The sequence below is a fragment of the Rutidosis leptorrhynchoides genome, chromosome 5, assembly GCF_046630445.1.
Source record: "Rutidosis leptorrhynchoides isolate AG116_Rl617_1_P2 chromosome 5, CSIRO_AGI_Rlap_v1, whole genome shotgun sequence".
NCBI classification, from domain to species: Eukaryota; Viridiplantae; Streptophyta; class Magnoliopsida; order Asterales; family Asteraceae; genus Rutidosis; species Rutidosis leptorrhynchoides.
In genome coordinates this window covers 322,518,506-322,536,450 of record NC_092337.1, presented here as the reverse complement: position 1 = coordinate 322,536,450, position 17,945 = coordinate 322,518,506, and positions in this window count along the sequence as shown.

The following is a 17,945-nucleotide window of genomic DNA, read 5'->3' as shown; positions in this document are numbered from 1 at the left end:
TTCGTCCCGGAATTTAAGTTGAGGTAGATGGAGGAGTCGGGAAAAGGTGAGGATACTTTCGCATCATTTGATCCTCTCGTTCCCAAGTAAACTCAGGTCCTCGTTTGGCATTCCATTGTACTCATACAATCGGAATCTTGTTGCGTTTCAAAGTTTTGATCTCACGATCCATAATTTCAACAGGTTCTTCCACGAAGTGGAGTTTGTCGTCAATCGTAAGTTCCTCAAGTGGTATGATAAGTTCAGGTGCAGCAAGACACTTCTTCAAGTTTGACACGTGGAAGGTAGGATGAACTGAGCTCAATTGTGCTGGTAGATCCAAACGGTAAGCAACGGGTCCAACACGTTCCAAGATTTCAAAAGGACCAATGTAGCGTGTGTTTAACTTTCCATGTTTTCCAAAACGGATCACACCTTTCCAAGGTGCAACCTTCAACATTACACAATCACCAACGTTGAATTCAAAGTCTTTATGTTTAAGATCGGCATAACTCTTTTGGCGATCACGGGAAGTCTTAAGTCTAGCTTGAATCTGAGCAATCTTCTCTGTCATTTCATGGACTACCTCGGGTCCGGTGATTTACTTCTCGCCTACTTCGGCCCAACAAATAGGAGATCGGCACTTACGGCCATACAACGCTTCAAAAGGTGCAGCGTTAATGCTTGAGTGATAACTGTTGTTGTAAGAAAATTCGGCGAGTGGCAAATACCTTTCCCAGGCCTTTCCGAAATCAATGACACATGCACGCAGCATGTCCTCCAAGGTCTGAATCGTTCGTTCACTTTGCCCGTCAGTCTGAGGGTGATAAGCAGTACTCATTGAAAGGACTCGTTCATATACATTATAAACGATTCACAATAGTTGATTACATCGCGAGGTATTTTGACCTCTATATGATACATTTTACAAACATTGCATTCGTTTTTAAAAGACAAACTTTCTTTACAACGAAAGTTGACAGAATGCACACCATTTCATAATACATCCAACTATAATTGACATAATAATAATCCTGATGAACTCAATGACTCAAATGCAACGTCTTTCAAAATACACCATGAATGACTCCAAGTAATATCCTTAAAATGAGCTAATGCACAGCGGAAGATTTCTTTAATACCTGAGAATAAGCATGCTTTAAAGTGTCAACCAAAAGGTTGGTGAGTTCATAGGTTTATCATAACAATCATTTCAATATATTAATAGATCACAAGATTTCCGTTTATAAATATATGTACACTCGCAAGTGTATAAGAGTATTCTATAAATTGTAGGCACCCGGTAACAAGCCTTAACGTTCATGTTTTACCCTCTGAAGTACACCAGATCAGGTGTGTTTAAAATAACCTCGAAGTACTAAAGCATCCCATAGTCAGGATGGGGTTTGTCAGGCCCAATAGATCTATCTTTAGGATTCGCGCCTACCGTACATAGACAAGTAGTTTAATGTTACCAAGCTAAGGGTATATTTTTGGTTTAAACCCACTTAGAATTAGTTTTTGTACTTGTGCCTATTTCGTAAAACATTTATAAAACTGCGCATGTATTCTCAGCCCAAAAATATATATTGCAAAAGCAATTAAAAAGGGAGCAAATGAAACTCACCATACTGTATTTCGTAGTAAAAATACATATAACGTCATTTAACAAGTGCAAGGTTGGCCTCGGATTCACGAACCTATATTAATTATTTATATGTATATGTTGGTCAATATTTGTCTAACAATTTTTGGTCAAGTCATAGTGTACCACAATCCTAATGCTCGAGACTAATATGCAAAAGTCAACAAAAGTCAACTTAACCCAAAATGACTTCTAAAATTTATACGTGTTTATTATATAACTTAACTATAGTCGTTTTATATATTTAAATATATTTATTAGGTTTTATAATAATAAAAGTCATTTATTAATAAAAATTTATATTAACGTTTATATATGATAAAATATACTTTTATATATCTTTAGTAGTAAAATTTATAAAGTTCACTTAATATCTTAAAACTATAGTGGTAAGTATTATTAATGTAATTATATTACGCGTGGTGAAAAATATATTTGTATCCCCTATTTATTTGATAAAATAATATTGATCATAATAATAATAATAAGTAAAAGTTGTATTATTTTGTAATAATAATTATTATTATTCTATAAAAAAATAACAATATTTATATTTACTAAAAATGTTATTATGATAAAATGATAATACTAACATAATAGTAATAATGATATTTTATAATAACAATGATATTTCTATTAAAATAATAACGACGATAGTAATAATAATCATATTAATAATAATACTAAAATTCAGTTGACTATAACTTCAAATCCGTTCATCGAAACCATTCGATATCTAAATGAAAAGTTTTTAATTTTTCGCTAGCTTTCCAATGACATGCATATCATATACCCTATCTCAGTAGCATATGTATCTAATTCAGGATTCAACAAACCTATCTAAGGATAATATCGAATGTACAAGCATGCATAATCCTATATACTCGAGCACTAGTTAGGGATACACTATTGATATATAAAAGTTAAGTTATGAGTGCTCACGTATCAATATTGAGATTCAATATTGCAGGAAAGTACGTAGACGCAACGGAGATGATACACACTAGATTGACCTCACGAGCATACCCATGAACCATACCCATCACCTCCATAGCTATAACCCATAATTTCCTTAGCTTCGACTCATTCAAAAAACTATTTTGAATTCACTCGGACATCACTCCGTCGTAATATTTTATGTATACTAATAATATCTTGAAATAATACAAAGCAAATATATATATATATATATATATATATATATATATATATATATATATATATATATATATATATATATATATATATATATATATATATATATATATATATATATATATAAATCGATTGAGAGAGTTTAGAGAAATATATTTTCAAGTTTCTATGAAATAATGAAACCTATTGAATTCTATTTATAATAGATTTTTGAATTATTAAAGTGAATTATTAAAGTATGAATTATTAAAGTGAATTATTAAAGTATGAATTATTAAAGTGAATTATTAAAGTATGAATTATTAAATTGAATTATTAAAGTATGAATTATTAAATTGAATTATTAAAGTATGAATTATTAAAGTGAATTATTAAAGTATGAATTATTAAAGTGAATTATTAAAGTTAAAGTAAAGTAAAAGTAAAGTAAAGGTAAAGTTAAAGTATAGTAAAAGTATAAAAACTATGTATGTATAATACGCATATAAATATATATAAAATTAATTTAAATTGTTATATATATTTAATGAAATAAAATATAAATATCGTTATATTTATTATACTGGTTAAGTAATGAGTTGTCAAAAGTGATTCTAGATATTTATAAAAGTTATATACGTTTTAATAATAAAGTTCTTTTTAAACTGAAAACGTTTTTGTACATTTGAAAATAGATTAATAGAATATTATGGAAACCAATTCTCCACTAGCTTTTGTCTAACTTTCGTAAATGACACTTTTTATTTTTATTTATAAATAGCTTTACAAATTATTCCGAATATCGTTAAGATGAATAGATTTCTCAAATCATAGTGGACCTCTCAACAGAGACTTGTAATCATAATTCAATGTTTCTGATAATTCAATCATCTAATATATATTTTTTTTTAATTTCATCGATAATCATATTGAAACAAATACGTTCATATAAAGCATTATACTTTTAAATACTTTGTTGACATTTTCAATTTATAACATATACACATATACATACATATTCATATATGTTCATTTAATGGTTCGTGAATCATTGGAATTTGGTCGAGGTTTAAATGAATGTATAAACATAGTTTAAAATACTTGAGATTTAACTTAACAAACATTGCTTATCATGTCAGAATAATATAAAGATAAAGTTTAAATTTAGTCGGAAATTTCCGGGTCGTCATAGTACCTACCCGTTAAAGAAATTTCATCCCCGAAATTTGATAGAGGTCGTTATGGCTAACAATGAGAATGTTATTATGACGATTATGAAGTTTTATCATGTCTAAGAAGTATGGATAAAATAATTCGATTACTCAAAGCGTATGAGGGAAGTTATCGTAAATGAAGGAAATAAGATTATAGTGATTCGTCATATCTTTTGACGTCATCACAATTGATCTCCGAATTTAAAGAAAATCTTTGTAATCTATGTTGGATTTGATGCTTCGGTGATTAAGGAGATTATGATTCTCTTCGAATTAATACGATAATCCATCTTGATTTCTCTGTCGGGTATTTCACTATAAATCCACCTCCTTCGTTTCCTTACAACTCACACCTTCTATTCTTTCTCCCTCAACTCATATTTTAAAGTATTTGTCAATATGCTTCATCCAGTACTGATTCTCGATATACTCCTCACTTTCATATCTGTCATTCTTCTTTTTTATCTGCATCCGGAAGAATCTATTTACTTCTACTATACTCTCGGTTTTATAGTGTTTTTAGTTCTTCCGTGTCTTTATATTGCTATATGCATCGATATATACGGTTTATAATTTTTGGGTGGTTGTTGAGTTTTATATATTCCCTTATATTTCAAAGCCCCTGCTTTTGTCTTCTATAATCATTGACATCCATAGTTAATGCTCACTTCTATTTGCTGCGATTTATACTCCAATTTCTATTTTGGAGTTTTGTCCTTTCGTTTCTTCTTCTTGTGATTAAGCAACATTTGTAATGGTCCAGTATTCGCAGATATGAATTTCAGAATGAACATAGTTAATGTTCTAAGAAGGAAATGGTAATGGCACGATCTTGATTTGTTAATTTACCAGAATACCCTGAAAAGACCGAATCATCAAGAAAATATATTCTTGATATTTTTAGAGATTAAATAGAATACAAGAGTCGTGTAACATGGAACATGATGACGGCATGGTCTGTGAATCGTCATGTCCCATTAGAAACTCAGCATGACTTACTGTAATATAATCACGTTGATCAAGTGTCATTATATTATACTAACTCATGCTTCAGTTCCCAACACTACTTCAAAACATTCATAATTTAAACTCAAAAGTTTATAGAATATAGAAACTAATAGTTTCTTATATGATGTAACACTGATAGCGCAAAGAGATAAATGACTTCAGATAAAATTAGTTGTGAAAATATCTTCAGAAATATCGCGGATATTTATAATGAAAGATATGATAATATCTTAGAATTTCTAATATTGATGGATGATGATGAAGATTTGTCTGTAAAAGTTTAGAATAAAGAGTAAGGTATTCGTTAATGACTTTAGCAGGCACTGAATCATTTGGATTCTTTGAAGGCAGATTTAGTCTTTGTGATTTGTCTACAGCCTCCTTCATAGTCTGTTCAATCCGTTTTCCAGTTCCAAACCTTCTCTTTTTCTCAGCTTTACCACCTTACTATTCTTTGTCATCAAACTTTTTACTGTTAAGATCGTTTACAGTTTTTGATGCTTCGTCAGCATTTCAAGAACTAGTTTGCAGTTCAAAATATTTTTCAGAACTTCACATTCAAAGTATGTAAGTCCAGGAGATAGACGTTTTACGTACACATATAACTGTTGGCGTAGACATGCTGCGAGATTTCAAAATACTGGTTACTGTTTTCCGATGATTCGTATGACAATTCTCGTTACAAGATGCGAATGAGTAAATGATGTGATTTCAATAAATATAATGATTTTTTAAAAGTCAAAGATAATTGAAGTTGTTGGTAAGTTTATTGCTAAGGTGGCGAGATATAAAAGGTCCCCAGTAACGATGACGAAAGGACAACGTATCTATCGAGGTTATAATAAGACTAGTCAAACTGAAAAGTCGAAGTTGACTTGCTGGAGCTGTGACAAAACTGTCTACTTTGAAAAGGAATTGAAAAGTCATTTTAGCTAATAAATGCCAAAGGGTCTGACACGAATACGCGTCGAACTATGACTTTGGCTTCGAGAGCTTTTTAGGTACATAAATGTGATTAATATGTGGTTGGATCATTATCTAGATTGTTCATTGTTTGAAGTGTCTTCGAAAATTTCGGAGAGTTTGAACACAATTTGTAATCGTTAATATACATATGATGTTCTAACACAGTTTTGAAGTCAAAGTGTGACGACCCGAAAATTTTCGACCAAATTTAAACTTAACCTTTATATGTTTCCGACACGATAAGCAGAATTTGTAATGTTGAATCTCAAAAAGTTTGGAACTACATTCATGTAATCAATTACCCTTTGACCGTGTTCGACGATTCACGAACAATTATGAGTATATAGATATGTATATATAATATATAATATTAACTGAAAACATTAACAAAGTATTAAATATATGATACTTTACATGAACGTATTTGTTTCGATATATTTATCGACAGAATTAAGAGATAATATCAAATGATTGAATTATCAGATACATTATGATATGATTACGGGCCTATGTTATGAGGTCTACTGTGATTTAAGAAATCTATTCTTTTTGACAACATTCGAAAAATGGTAAAGTGATTTATAAATAAGAACAAATGTGTCAATTAACGGGAACAAAACAAGGGTTAGTGGAAATTCCTGTTTAATTTCCGAGGCATGTTTTATAATATTTTCCTCGTGACCTTGATAAGATAACTATGTTAACTTTCATTTTATTTAATATGAAAATAAGAACGTGGAGTGTAAATAACTTAGATGTTGGATATCGACAAGTTAAGTAACTCGACGTTTTTCATTAAGATGATTTCATACGTTTATTTAACCTTTGGACTTTATCACATGCTTCATCAACAGACTGTAATTTAAAAACTTGAAACCTATTATGAATATATATAATTCTACTTTTCTAAAATGTTTTGTGATATAACGATTTCCATTATTTTAACCTTTTAACAAAATGATTCTTAAATATATTTAGTTTTGGAAAACAAAATTATCATATTTATTTGATTTAGTTTCAAAAGTACAAAAAACGTTTTCAGTTTAAAAAGAACTTTATTATTAAAACGTATATATCTTTTATAAATATTTAGAACCACTTTTGACAACTCATTACTTAACCAGTATGATAAAGATAACGATATTTATATTTTATTTTATTAAATATATATATAATGATTTAAATTAATATTATATATATTTATACGCGTATTATACGTATATAGTTTTATACTTTTACTATACTTTAACTTTACATTTACTTTACTTTTATTTTACTTTAACTTTAATAATTCATACTTTAATAATTCACTTTAATAATTCATACTTTAATAATTCACTTTAATAATTCATACTTTAATAATTTACTTTAATAATTCACTTTAATAATTCATACTTTAATAATTCACTTTAATAATTCACTTTAATAATTCATACTTTAATAATTCACTTTAATAATTTAAAAATCTATTATAAATAGAATTCAACAGGTTTCATTATTTCATAGAAACTTGAAAATATATTTCTCTAAACTCTCTCAATCGAATTACATATATATATTTTCTTTGTATTATTTCAAGATATTATTAGTATACATAAAATACTACGATGGAGTGATAGACGATTTCAAAATAAGTTTTCAAACGGGATAGAGCTAAGAAAATTATGGGTTATAGCTATGGAGGTTATGGGTATTGATCGAGGGTATTGCTCGTGAGGTCAACCTAACGTTTATCATTTTCGTTGCGTCTACGTACTTTCCTGCAATATTGAATCACAATATTGATACGTTCGTGAATCCGAGACAAACCCTGCACTTGTTCAGTGCCGTCATATACATAATTGATACGAAATACAGTATTGTGAGTTTCATTTGCTCCCTTTTTAATTGCTTTTGCAATATATATTTTTTGGGCTGAGAATACATGCGCTGTTTTATAAATGTTTTACGAAGTAGGCACAAGTACTAAAACTAATTCTATGTGGGTTTAAACCAGAAATATACCCTTAGCTTGGTAACATTAAACTACTTGTCTATGTACGGTAGGCGCGAATCCTAAAGATAGATCTATTGGGCCTGACAAACCCCATCCCGACTATGGGATGCTTTAGTACTTCGAGGTTATTTTAAACACACCTGATATGGTGTACTTCAGAGGGTAAAACATGAAAGTTAAGGCTTGTTACCAGGTGCCTACAACTTATAGAATATTTTTAAACACTTGCGAGTGTACGGATATTTATGGAAACTGAAATCTTGTGGTCTATTACTATTACGGAAATTATTGATTATGATAAACTAATGAACTCACCAACCTTTTGGTTGACACTTTAAAGCATGTTTATTCTCAGGTATTAAAGAAATCTTCCGCTGTGCATTAGCTCATTTTAAGGATATTACCTGGAGTCATTCATGACATACTTTGAAAGACGTTGCATTCGAGTCGTTGAGTTCATCAAGATTAATATTAAGCCAATTATAGTTGGATGTATTATGAAATGGTGTGCATGCCGTCAACTTTCATTGTAAAGAAAGTTTGTCTTTTAAAAACGAATGCAATGTTTGTAAAATGTATCATATAGAGGTCAAATACCTCGCGATGTAATCAACTATTGTGAATCGTTTATAATGTATATGAACGGGTCCTTTCAGTTGGTATCAGAGCGGTGGTCTTAGCGAACCAGGTCTTGCATTAGTGTGTCTAACTGATAGTTGTTAAGATGCATTAGTGAGTCTAGACTTCGACCGTGTCTGCATGTCAAAAGTTTTTTTTATCATTTTTAGTCGGAAATCATCTACTTACCATCCTTAGGAAATTACCTGCTTATCTTTCTTAGTCTAGACACGTCTTGCTGCATTGATTGCATGAATAGTGTATAGACAAAATTCATATCTTAGCGTATCTGCTAAATCATATCTTATCGTATCTATTATCGTAAACTTTGCCTGACATATTACGTAAATTCCTCCGTAATCTATGAAATCTTTTGATCTATATATATAGATATTCTATGTAGTTAGAATACCACCCGATAGCCAGAAAATCATTTTGTATCGAAAAATCCTTTATCAAATCGTACGAAATGGAATTCTTCATCAGTTCAAGTTCCTCGGATTCCGAAATGGAATCCCACTCAAGCTTCGAAAGCAGTGTGACTGGAATGGATCAACCAATCAGCCATCATCTATTCTAGATGAATTGGGGATGAGTTCGTAGCCTCCTTAATCATTGGAGACAAGAAGAAGGCGATCCTTTCCATCCACCACATTGCCCTCTTGGCAATGAACCTGAAGCACTTACCGGCAAACCTGTTCGAAACACCATTTTCTCTCTCATTTTCAGAGTATCTCATCATGATTATATACTACACCAAATTCTAGATCTTATTTATCCGCTTGTCCGAACCGACAATCACCCCGGTGTAATAGAAGAAGTCAACGAGCTTCGCACTCGGGTAGTGCCTTTGGAGAATATGGTGCAAAGGTTACAAACACCGGCAGCAGCACCAGCAACATAACCAGTACCACCATCAACAACATCAACAGTACCATTACCACCACCAACAACAACCGCAACCTCAACTTCACAATCTGTCCCATGAGCATCGACGTCATACGCCCTGTAGATACTAAGGAATACCACAACGATGAAGTATTGATTTATAACTTCATTGGGAAAACATTCTATGACGATTATGTAATTTCTAAAGTTTAGAAATTATCTATCCTAGCCTTAACCATAAATCAAGTGAGTTTAATTTAATATTAACTCATTAAATCTATATTACATCTGAAGAAATATACACATATATTTCCATAAAGACTGTAATAAAATTCTTTTGTACAAAATATTAATTGTGACATTATTTTTAATGGGTAGGTAATACCCAAGAGATATATAAATTCACAATTAATATGTTACATTCTTCGAATCTGATTCAGCAAATCATCCATTATACTCCCTACTTTCACAACAATATACATTCTTTTATAGAAATCAAAACATCCATACTCATTCAAAAATCTAATTACATATTCTGATTTTGAAATCGCCGAATTCAATTCAAGTTATAACCGGTATCATCACTCTTAGATTCTTACATCTTTCAAAGCTATACTTTAACTTCAAAACTGTGTTAGAACATCGTATGTATATTAACGATTATAATCTGTGTTTAAGCCCTTCGAAATACCTGAAGACACTTCAAATAATGAACAATCGAGATGATGATCCAACCACATGTTATCCACAGTTACGTACCTGAAAAAAAAAACTCTTGAAACCAAAGTCATAATTTAACATGTATCCATGTCAAACCTTTTGGCATTTACTAGCTAAAATAACTTTTCAATCCCTTCTAAAAATAGACGGTTTTGTCACAGCTCCAGCAAACCAACTTCAATTGTTCAATCGAATAAGCCTTATTATAATGATTACCCCTTCATCATTATTATCGGGGAACCTTTCATATCTCGCCACATTAGCAGTAAACTTATTAACAACTTCAGTGATCTTTGACTTTCCGAAAAATCTTTATATTTATCAAAACCCCATCATTTACTCATCTGCATCTTGTAACGAGAATTGCCATACGAATCATCGAAAATTAGCAATCAGTATTTTGAAATCTCGCAGCATGTCTACGCCAACAATTATATGTGTCTATCTTCTGGACTTATATACTTTGAATGTGAAGTTTCTGAAAAATACCCTAAACTGCGAACTAGTTCTCGAAATACTGATGAAGCAGCAGAAACTATAAATGACCTTAACAGTAAAAAGTTTGATGATAAAGAGTAGTGTGTTGGCAAAGCTCAGAAAAAGAGAAGATTTGGTACTGAAAAATACGGATTGAGCAAACCATGCAGAAGGCTGTGGATAAATCACAAGAATGAAATCTACCTTTAAAGAATCCAAATGATTCCGTGTCTGCTGAAGTCATTATCGAATACCTTACTCCTGACTCTAAACCCTTACGGACAATATTCTTCATCATCCTCTGATATTAGAAATTTTAAGATATCATCGTATCTTTCATTATAAATATCCTCCCTATTTCTGAAGATATTTCCATAATTATTCTTATCTGAAATCATTTACCTCTTCGTGCTGTCTGTATTACATCATAAAAGAAACTATTTTAGTTTCTAAATTCTGAAACTTTCGAATTTAAAATAGGAATATTTTTGAAGTAGTGTTGGGAACTGAAGCATGAACTAGTATAATATAATGACACTTGATCAACGTGATTATATTACAGTAAGTCATGCTGAGTTTCTAAATGGAACGTGATGATTCACAGATCATAACGTCATCATGTGCTATGTTACATGACTCTTGCATTCTCTTTAACCTCTAAAATATCAAGAAAATATTTCTTGATGATTCGGCCTTTTTCGAGGTATTCTAGTAATTTGACAAGTCAAGATCGTGCCATTACAATTTCTTTCTTAGAACATTAACAATGTTCATTCCGAAATTCATATATGCGAATTCTGGACCATTACAAGCGGTGCTTAATCGCAAGAAGAAGAAACGAAAGGACAAAACTCCGAAATAGAAATTGGGGTATAAATCGCAGAAAATAAAAGAGAGCATTAATTGGGGATGACAATGATTATAGAAGACAGAAGCAGAGACATCAAAATATAAGGGAAGATATAAAACCCAACAACAACCCAAAAACTATAAACCGTATATATCGATGCATATAGCAATATAAAGACACGGGAGAACTAAAAACACTATAAAACCAAGAGTATAGTAGAAGTAAATAGATTCTTCCGGAGGTAGATGAAAAAGAAGAACGACAGATATGAAAGTGAGGAGTATATCGAGAATCAGCAATGGATGAAGCATATTGACGAATAATTTTAAAGTAAGAATTGAGGGAAAAAGAATAGAAGGTGTGAATTAAAAGGAAACGAAGGAGGTGGATTTATAGTGAAATATCCGACAGAAAAATCGAGATGAATCATCGCATTAAATCGAAGAGGATCATAATTTCCTTAATCACCGAAGAATCAAATCCTATATAGATTACAAAGATTTTCTTTAATCCGGAGATCAACCGTGATGACGTCAAAAGATAAGACGAATCCCTATTTTCTCATTTCACTCTTTTACGATAGCTTCACTCATACGTTTCGAGTAATTGAATTATTTTATCCATATTTCTCAATCATGATAAAACCCTATGAATCAACTTATATTCATCATAATAACATTCTTATTGTTAACCATGACAACCTCGATCAAATTTCGGGACGAAATTTCTTTAACGGGTAGGTACTGTGACGACCCGAAAATTTTCGACCAAATTTAAACTTAACCTTTATATGTTTCCGACACGATAAGCAGAATTTGTAATGTTGAATCTCAAAAAGTTTGGAACTACATTCATGTAATCAATTACCCTTTGACCGTGTTCGACGATTCACAAACAATTATGAGTATATAGATATGTATATATAATATATAATATTAACTGAAAACATTAACAAAGTATTAAATATATGATACTTTACATGAACGTATTTGTTTCGATATATTTATCGACAGAATTAAGAGATAATATCAAATGATTGAATTATCAGATACATTATGATATGATTACGGGCCTATGTTATGAGGTCCACTGTGATTTAATAAATCTATTCTTTTTGACAACATTCGAAAAATGGTAAAGTGATTTATAAATAAGAACAAATGTGTCAATTAACGAGAACTAAACAAGGGTTAGTGGAAATTCCTGTTTAATTTCCAAGGCATGTTTTATAATATTTTCCTCGTGACCTTGATAAGATAACTATGTTAACTTTCATTTTATTTAATATGAAAATAAGAACGTGGAGTGTAACTAACTTAGATGTTGGATATCGACAAGTTAAGTAACTCGACATTTTTCATTAAGATGATTTCATACGTTTATTTAACCTTTGGACTTTATCACTTGTGTCACCAACAGACTGTAATTTAAAAACTTGAAACCTATTATGAATATATATAATTCTACTTTTCTAAAATGTTTTGTGATATAATGATTTCCATTATTTTAACCTTTTAACAAAATGATTCTTAAATATATTTAGTTTTGGAAAACAAAATTATCATATTTATTTGATTTAGTTACAAAAGTACAAAAAACGTTTTCAGTTTAAAAAGAACTTTATTATTAAAACGTATATATCTTTTATAAATATTTAGAACCACTTTTGACAACTCATTACTTAACCAGTATGATAAAGATAACGATATTTATATTTTATTTTATTAAATATGTATATAACGATTTAAATTAATATTATATATATTTATACGCGTATTATACGTATATAGTTTTATACTTTTACTATACTTTAACTTTACATTTACTTTACTTTTATTTTACTTTAACTTTAATAATTCATACTTTAATAATTCACTTTAATAATTCATACTTTAATAATTCACTTTAATAATTCATACTTTAATAATTTACTTTAATAATTTACTTTAATAATTCATACTTTAATAATTCACTTTAATAATTCACTTTAATAATTCATACTTTAATAATTCACTTTAATAATTTAAAAATCTATTATAAATAGAATTCAACAGGTTTCATTATTTCATAGAAACTTGAAAATATATTTCTCTAAACTCTCTCAATCGAATTACATATATATATTTTCTTTATATTATTTCAAGATATTATTAGTATACATAAAATACTACGATGGAGTGATAGAGGATTTCAAAATAAGTTTTCAAACGGGATAGAGCTAAGAAAATTATGGGTTATAGCTATGGAGGTTATGGGTATTGATCGAGGGTATTGCTCGTGAGGTCAACCTAACGTTTATCATTTTCGTTGCGTCTACGTACTTTCCTGCAATATTGAATCACAATATTGATACGTTCGTGAATCCGAGACAAACCCTGCACTTGTTCAGTGCCGTCATATACATAATTGCTACGAAATACAGTATTGTGAGTTTCATTTGCTCCCTTTTTAATTGCTTTTGCAATATATATTTTTGGGCTGAGAATACATGCGCTGTTTTATAAATGTTTTACGAAGTAGGCACAAGTACTAAAACTAATTCTATGTGGGTTTGAACCAGAAATATACCCTTAGCTTGGTAACATTAAACTACTTGTCTATGTACGGTAGGCGCGAATCCTAAAGATAGATCTATTGGGCCTGACAAACCTCATCCCGACTATGGGATGCTTTAGTACTTCGAGGTTATTTTAAACACACCTGATCTGGTGTACTTCAGAGGGTAAAACATGAAAGTTAAGGCTTGTTACCGGGTGCCTACAACTTATAGAATACTTTTAAACACTTGCGAGTGTACGGATATTTATGGAAACTGAAATCTTGTGGTCTATTACTATTACGGAAATTATTGATTATGATAAACTAATGAACTCACCAACCTTTTGGTTGACACTTTAAAGCATGTTTATTCTCAGGTATTAAAGAAATCTTCCGCTGTGCATTAGCTCATTTTAAGGATATTACCTGGAGTCATTCATGACATACTTTGAAAGACGTTGCATTCGAGTCGTTGAGTTCATCAAGATTAATATTAAGCCAATTATAGTTGGATGTATTATGAAATGGTGTGCATGCCGTCAACTTTCATTGTAAAGAAAGTTTGTCTTTTAAAAACGAATGCAATGTTTGTAAAATGTATCATATAGAGGTCAAATACCTCGCGATGTAATCAACTATTGTGAATCGTTTATAATGTATATGAACGGGTCCTTTCACAAAGTATAGCTTTGAAAGATGTAGGAATCTAAGAGTGATGTCTTCTGTTAAATCATGACTTGGATTTTGATTTGTCAAAATCAGAATGCGTAATCAAATTTGGGTGAGAATGGTTGTTTTTATTTCTATACAAGAATGTATATTGTTGTGAGATTTTGGGAGTATAGTTAATGATTTGCTTAATCAGATTCGAAAATGTAACATATTAATTGTGAATTTATATATCTCTCGGGTATTACCTACCCGTTAAAAAAAAATTCACAATTAATATTTTGTACAACAGAATTTTATTACAGTCTTTATGAAAATATATATGTGCATATTTTCTTCAGATGTAACATAGATTTAATGAGTTAATATTAAATTAAACTCATTTGATTTACGGTTGAAACTAGAACTGAATAATCCCTAAAGACTTTAGAAATTACATAACTTTTACGGAGTATTTATTCAATAAAATTGAAATTATGAATTAATACTTCGTTATTTGTTGGTGTTTGTGGAATTCTTGTGAATTTCGCAAGGTACGAATAATGTTATTTGAAAAGTTCGAGTACATCGACGATGAAAGTGAAAAATCAAACTTATATTTGAATAATTCATTTGATTTATTATGAATTGGGATTTATTGAATTAAGGCATATATTGTAGTTAATGATGGTTAAGTTGTGGACGAAGGACGTACATTATTGCATAATAGTAATATGAATTAACCGAGTAGTTAAGATTCACACATAATAGCTTAGTACGGAAATATTTATTATGGTCTAAAAATTTATATATATAAGATATACATATAAATCCTTCAGTGGAATAGAGTTAATACTTCATAACTCATTGATATGACATACTTGTTGTTGATTTATAATGATGTCCACGGTGATTCTTGAACTGACGGAGTTTGTGATGTTATAGGTGCTGCTGATTCTGACAACGCTGATGGCACTGACTGTACTGGTGATGTTCATGGTACTGTTGATGCTGTTGGTAAATCAAGTCTAGCTTGTAAACCACACATCATTTCTGTCAGGGTTTCTACTCTTCCTTCTATCATTTGGGTTCACTCATCTAATTTATGGTTAGGGCTAGAATAGATAATCTCTAAGACTTTAGAGACTACATAATCGTCGAAAAATGTTTCTCCAATGAAGTTATGAATCAATACTTCATCGTTTGTTGTTGTTGGTATTCCTTGGTATCTATAGAGTGTATGTCATTGGTACTCGTGGGATATAGGTTGTGATGTTGAAGTGTGGGATGCGGATGTTACTGTTGGTGGTGGTGATGGTACTGTTGGTGTTTGAAATGTCCCGTTCTTATTGATTAAAAACGTTCCATATTAATTGATTTCGTTGCGAGGTTTTGACCTCTATATGAGACGTTTTTCAAAGACTGCATTCATTTTAAAACAAACCATAACCTTTATTTCATCAATAAAGGTTTAAAAAGCTTTATGTAGATTATCAAATAATGATAATCTAAATTATCCTGTTTACACACGACCATTACATAATGGTTTACAATACAAATATGTTACAACAAAATAAGTTTCTTGAATGCAGTTTTTACACAATATCATACAAGCATGGACTCCAAATCTCGTCCTTATTTAAGTATGCGACAGCGGAAGCTCTTAATAATCACCTGAGAATAAACATGCTTAAAACGTCAACAAAAATGTTGGTGAGTTATAGGTTTAACCTATATATATCAAATCATAATAATAGACCACAAGATTTCATATTTCAATACACATCCCATACATAGAGATAAAAATCATTCATATGGTGAACACCTGGTAATCGACAATAACAAGATGCATATATAAGAATATCCCCATCATTCCGGGACACCCTTCGGATATGATATAAATTTCGAAGTACTAAAGCATCCGGTACTTTGGATGGGGTTTGTTAGGCCCAATAGATCTATCTTTAGGATTCGCGTCAATTAGGGTGTCTGTTCCCTAATTCTTAGATTACCAGACTTAATAAAAAGGGGCATATTCGATTTCGATAATTCAACCATAGAATGTAGTTTCACGTACTTGTGTCTATTTTGTAAATCATTTATAAAACCTGCATGTATTCTCATCCCAAAAATATTAGATTTTAAAAGTGGGACTATAACTCACTTTCACAGATTTTTACTTCGTCGGGAAGTAAGACTTGGCCACTGGTTGATTCACGAACCTATAACAATATATACATATATATCAAAGTATGTTCAAAATATATTTACAACACTTTTAATATATTTTGATGTTTTAAGTTTATTAAGTCAGCTGTCCTCGTTAGTAACCTACAACTAGTTGTCCACAGTTAGATGTATAGAAATAAATCGATAAATATTATCTTGAATCAATCCACGACCCAGTGTATACGTATCTCAGTATTGATCACAACTCAAACTATATATATTTTGGAATCAACCTCAACCCTGTATAGCTAACTCCAACATTCACATATAGAGTGTCTATGGTTGTTTCGAAATATATATCGATGTGTCGACATGATAGGTCGAAACATTGTATACGTGTCTATGGTATCTCAAGATTACATAATATACAATACAAGTTGATTAAGTTATGGTTGGAATAGATTTGTTACCAATTTTCACGTAGCTAAAATGAGAAAAATTATCCAATCTTGTTTTACCCATAACTTCTTCATTTTAAATCCGTTTTGAGTGAATCAAATTGCTATGGTTTCATATTGAACTCTATTTTATGAATCTAAACAGAAAAAGTATAGGTTTATAGTCGGAAAAATAAGTTACAAGTCGTTTTTGTAAAGGTAATCATTTCAGTCGAAAGAACGACGTCTAGATGACCATTTTAGAAAACATACTTCCACTTTGAGTTTAACCATAATTTTTGGATATAGTTTCATGTTCATAATAAAAATCATTTTCTCAGAATAACAACTTTTAAATCAAAGTTTATCATAGTTTTTAATTAACTAACCCAAAACAGCCCGCGGTGTTACTACGACGGCGTAAATCCGGTTTTACGGTATTTTTCGTGTTTCCAGGTTTTAAATCATTAAGTTAGCATATCATATAGATATAGAACATGTGTTTAGTTGATTTTAAAAGTCAAGTTAGAAGGATTAACTTTTGTTTGCGAACAAGTTTAGAAGTAACTAAACTATGTTCTAGTGATTACAAGTTTAAACCTTCGAATAAGATAGCTTTATATGTATGAATCGAATGATGTTATGAACATCATTACTA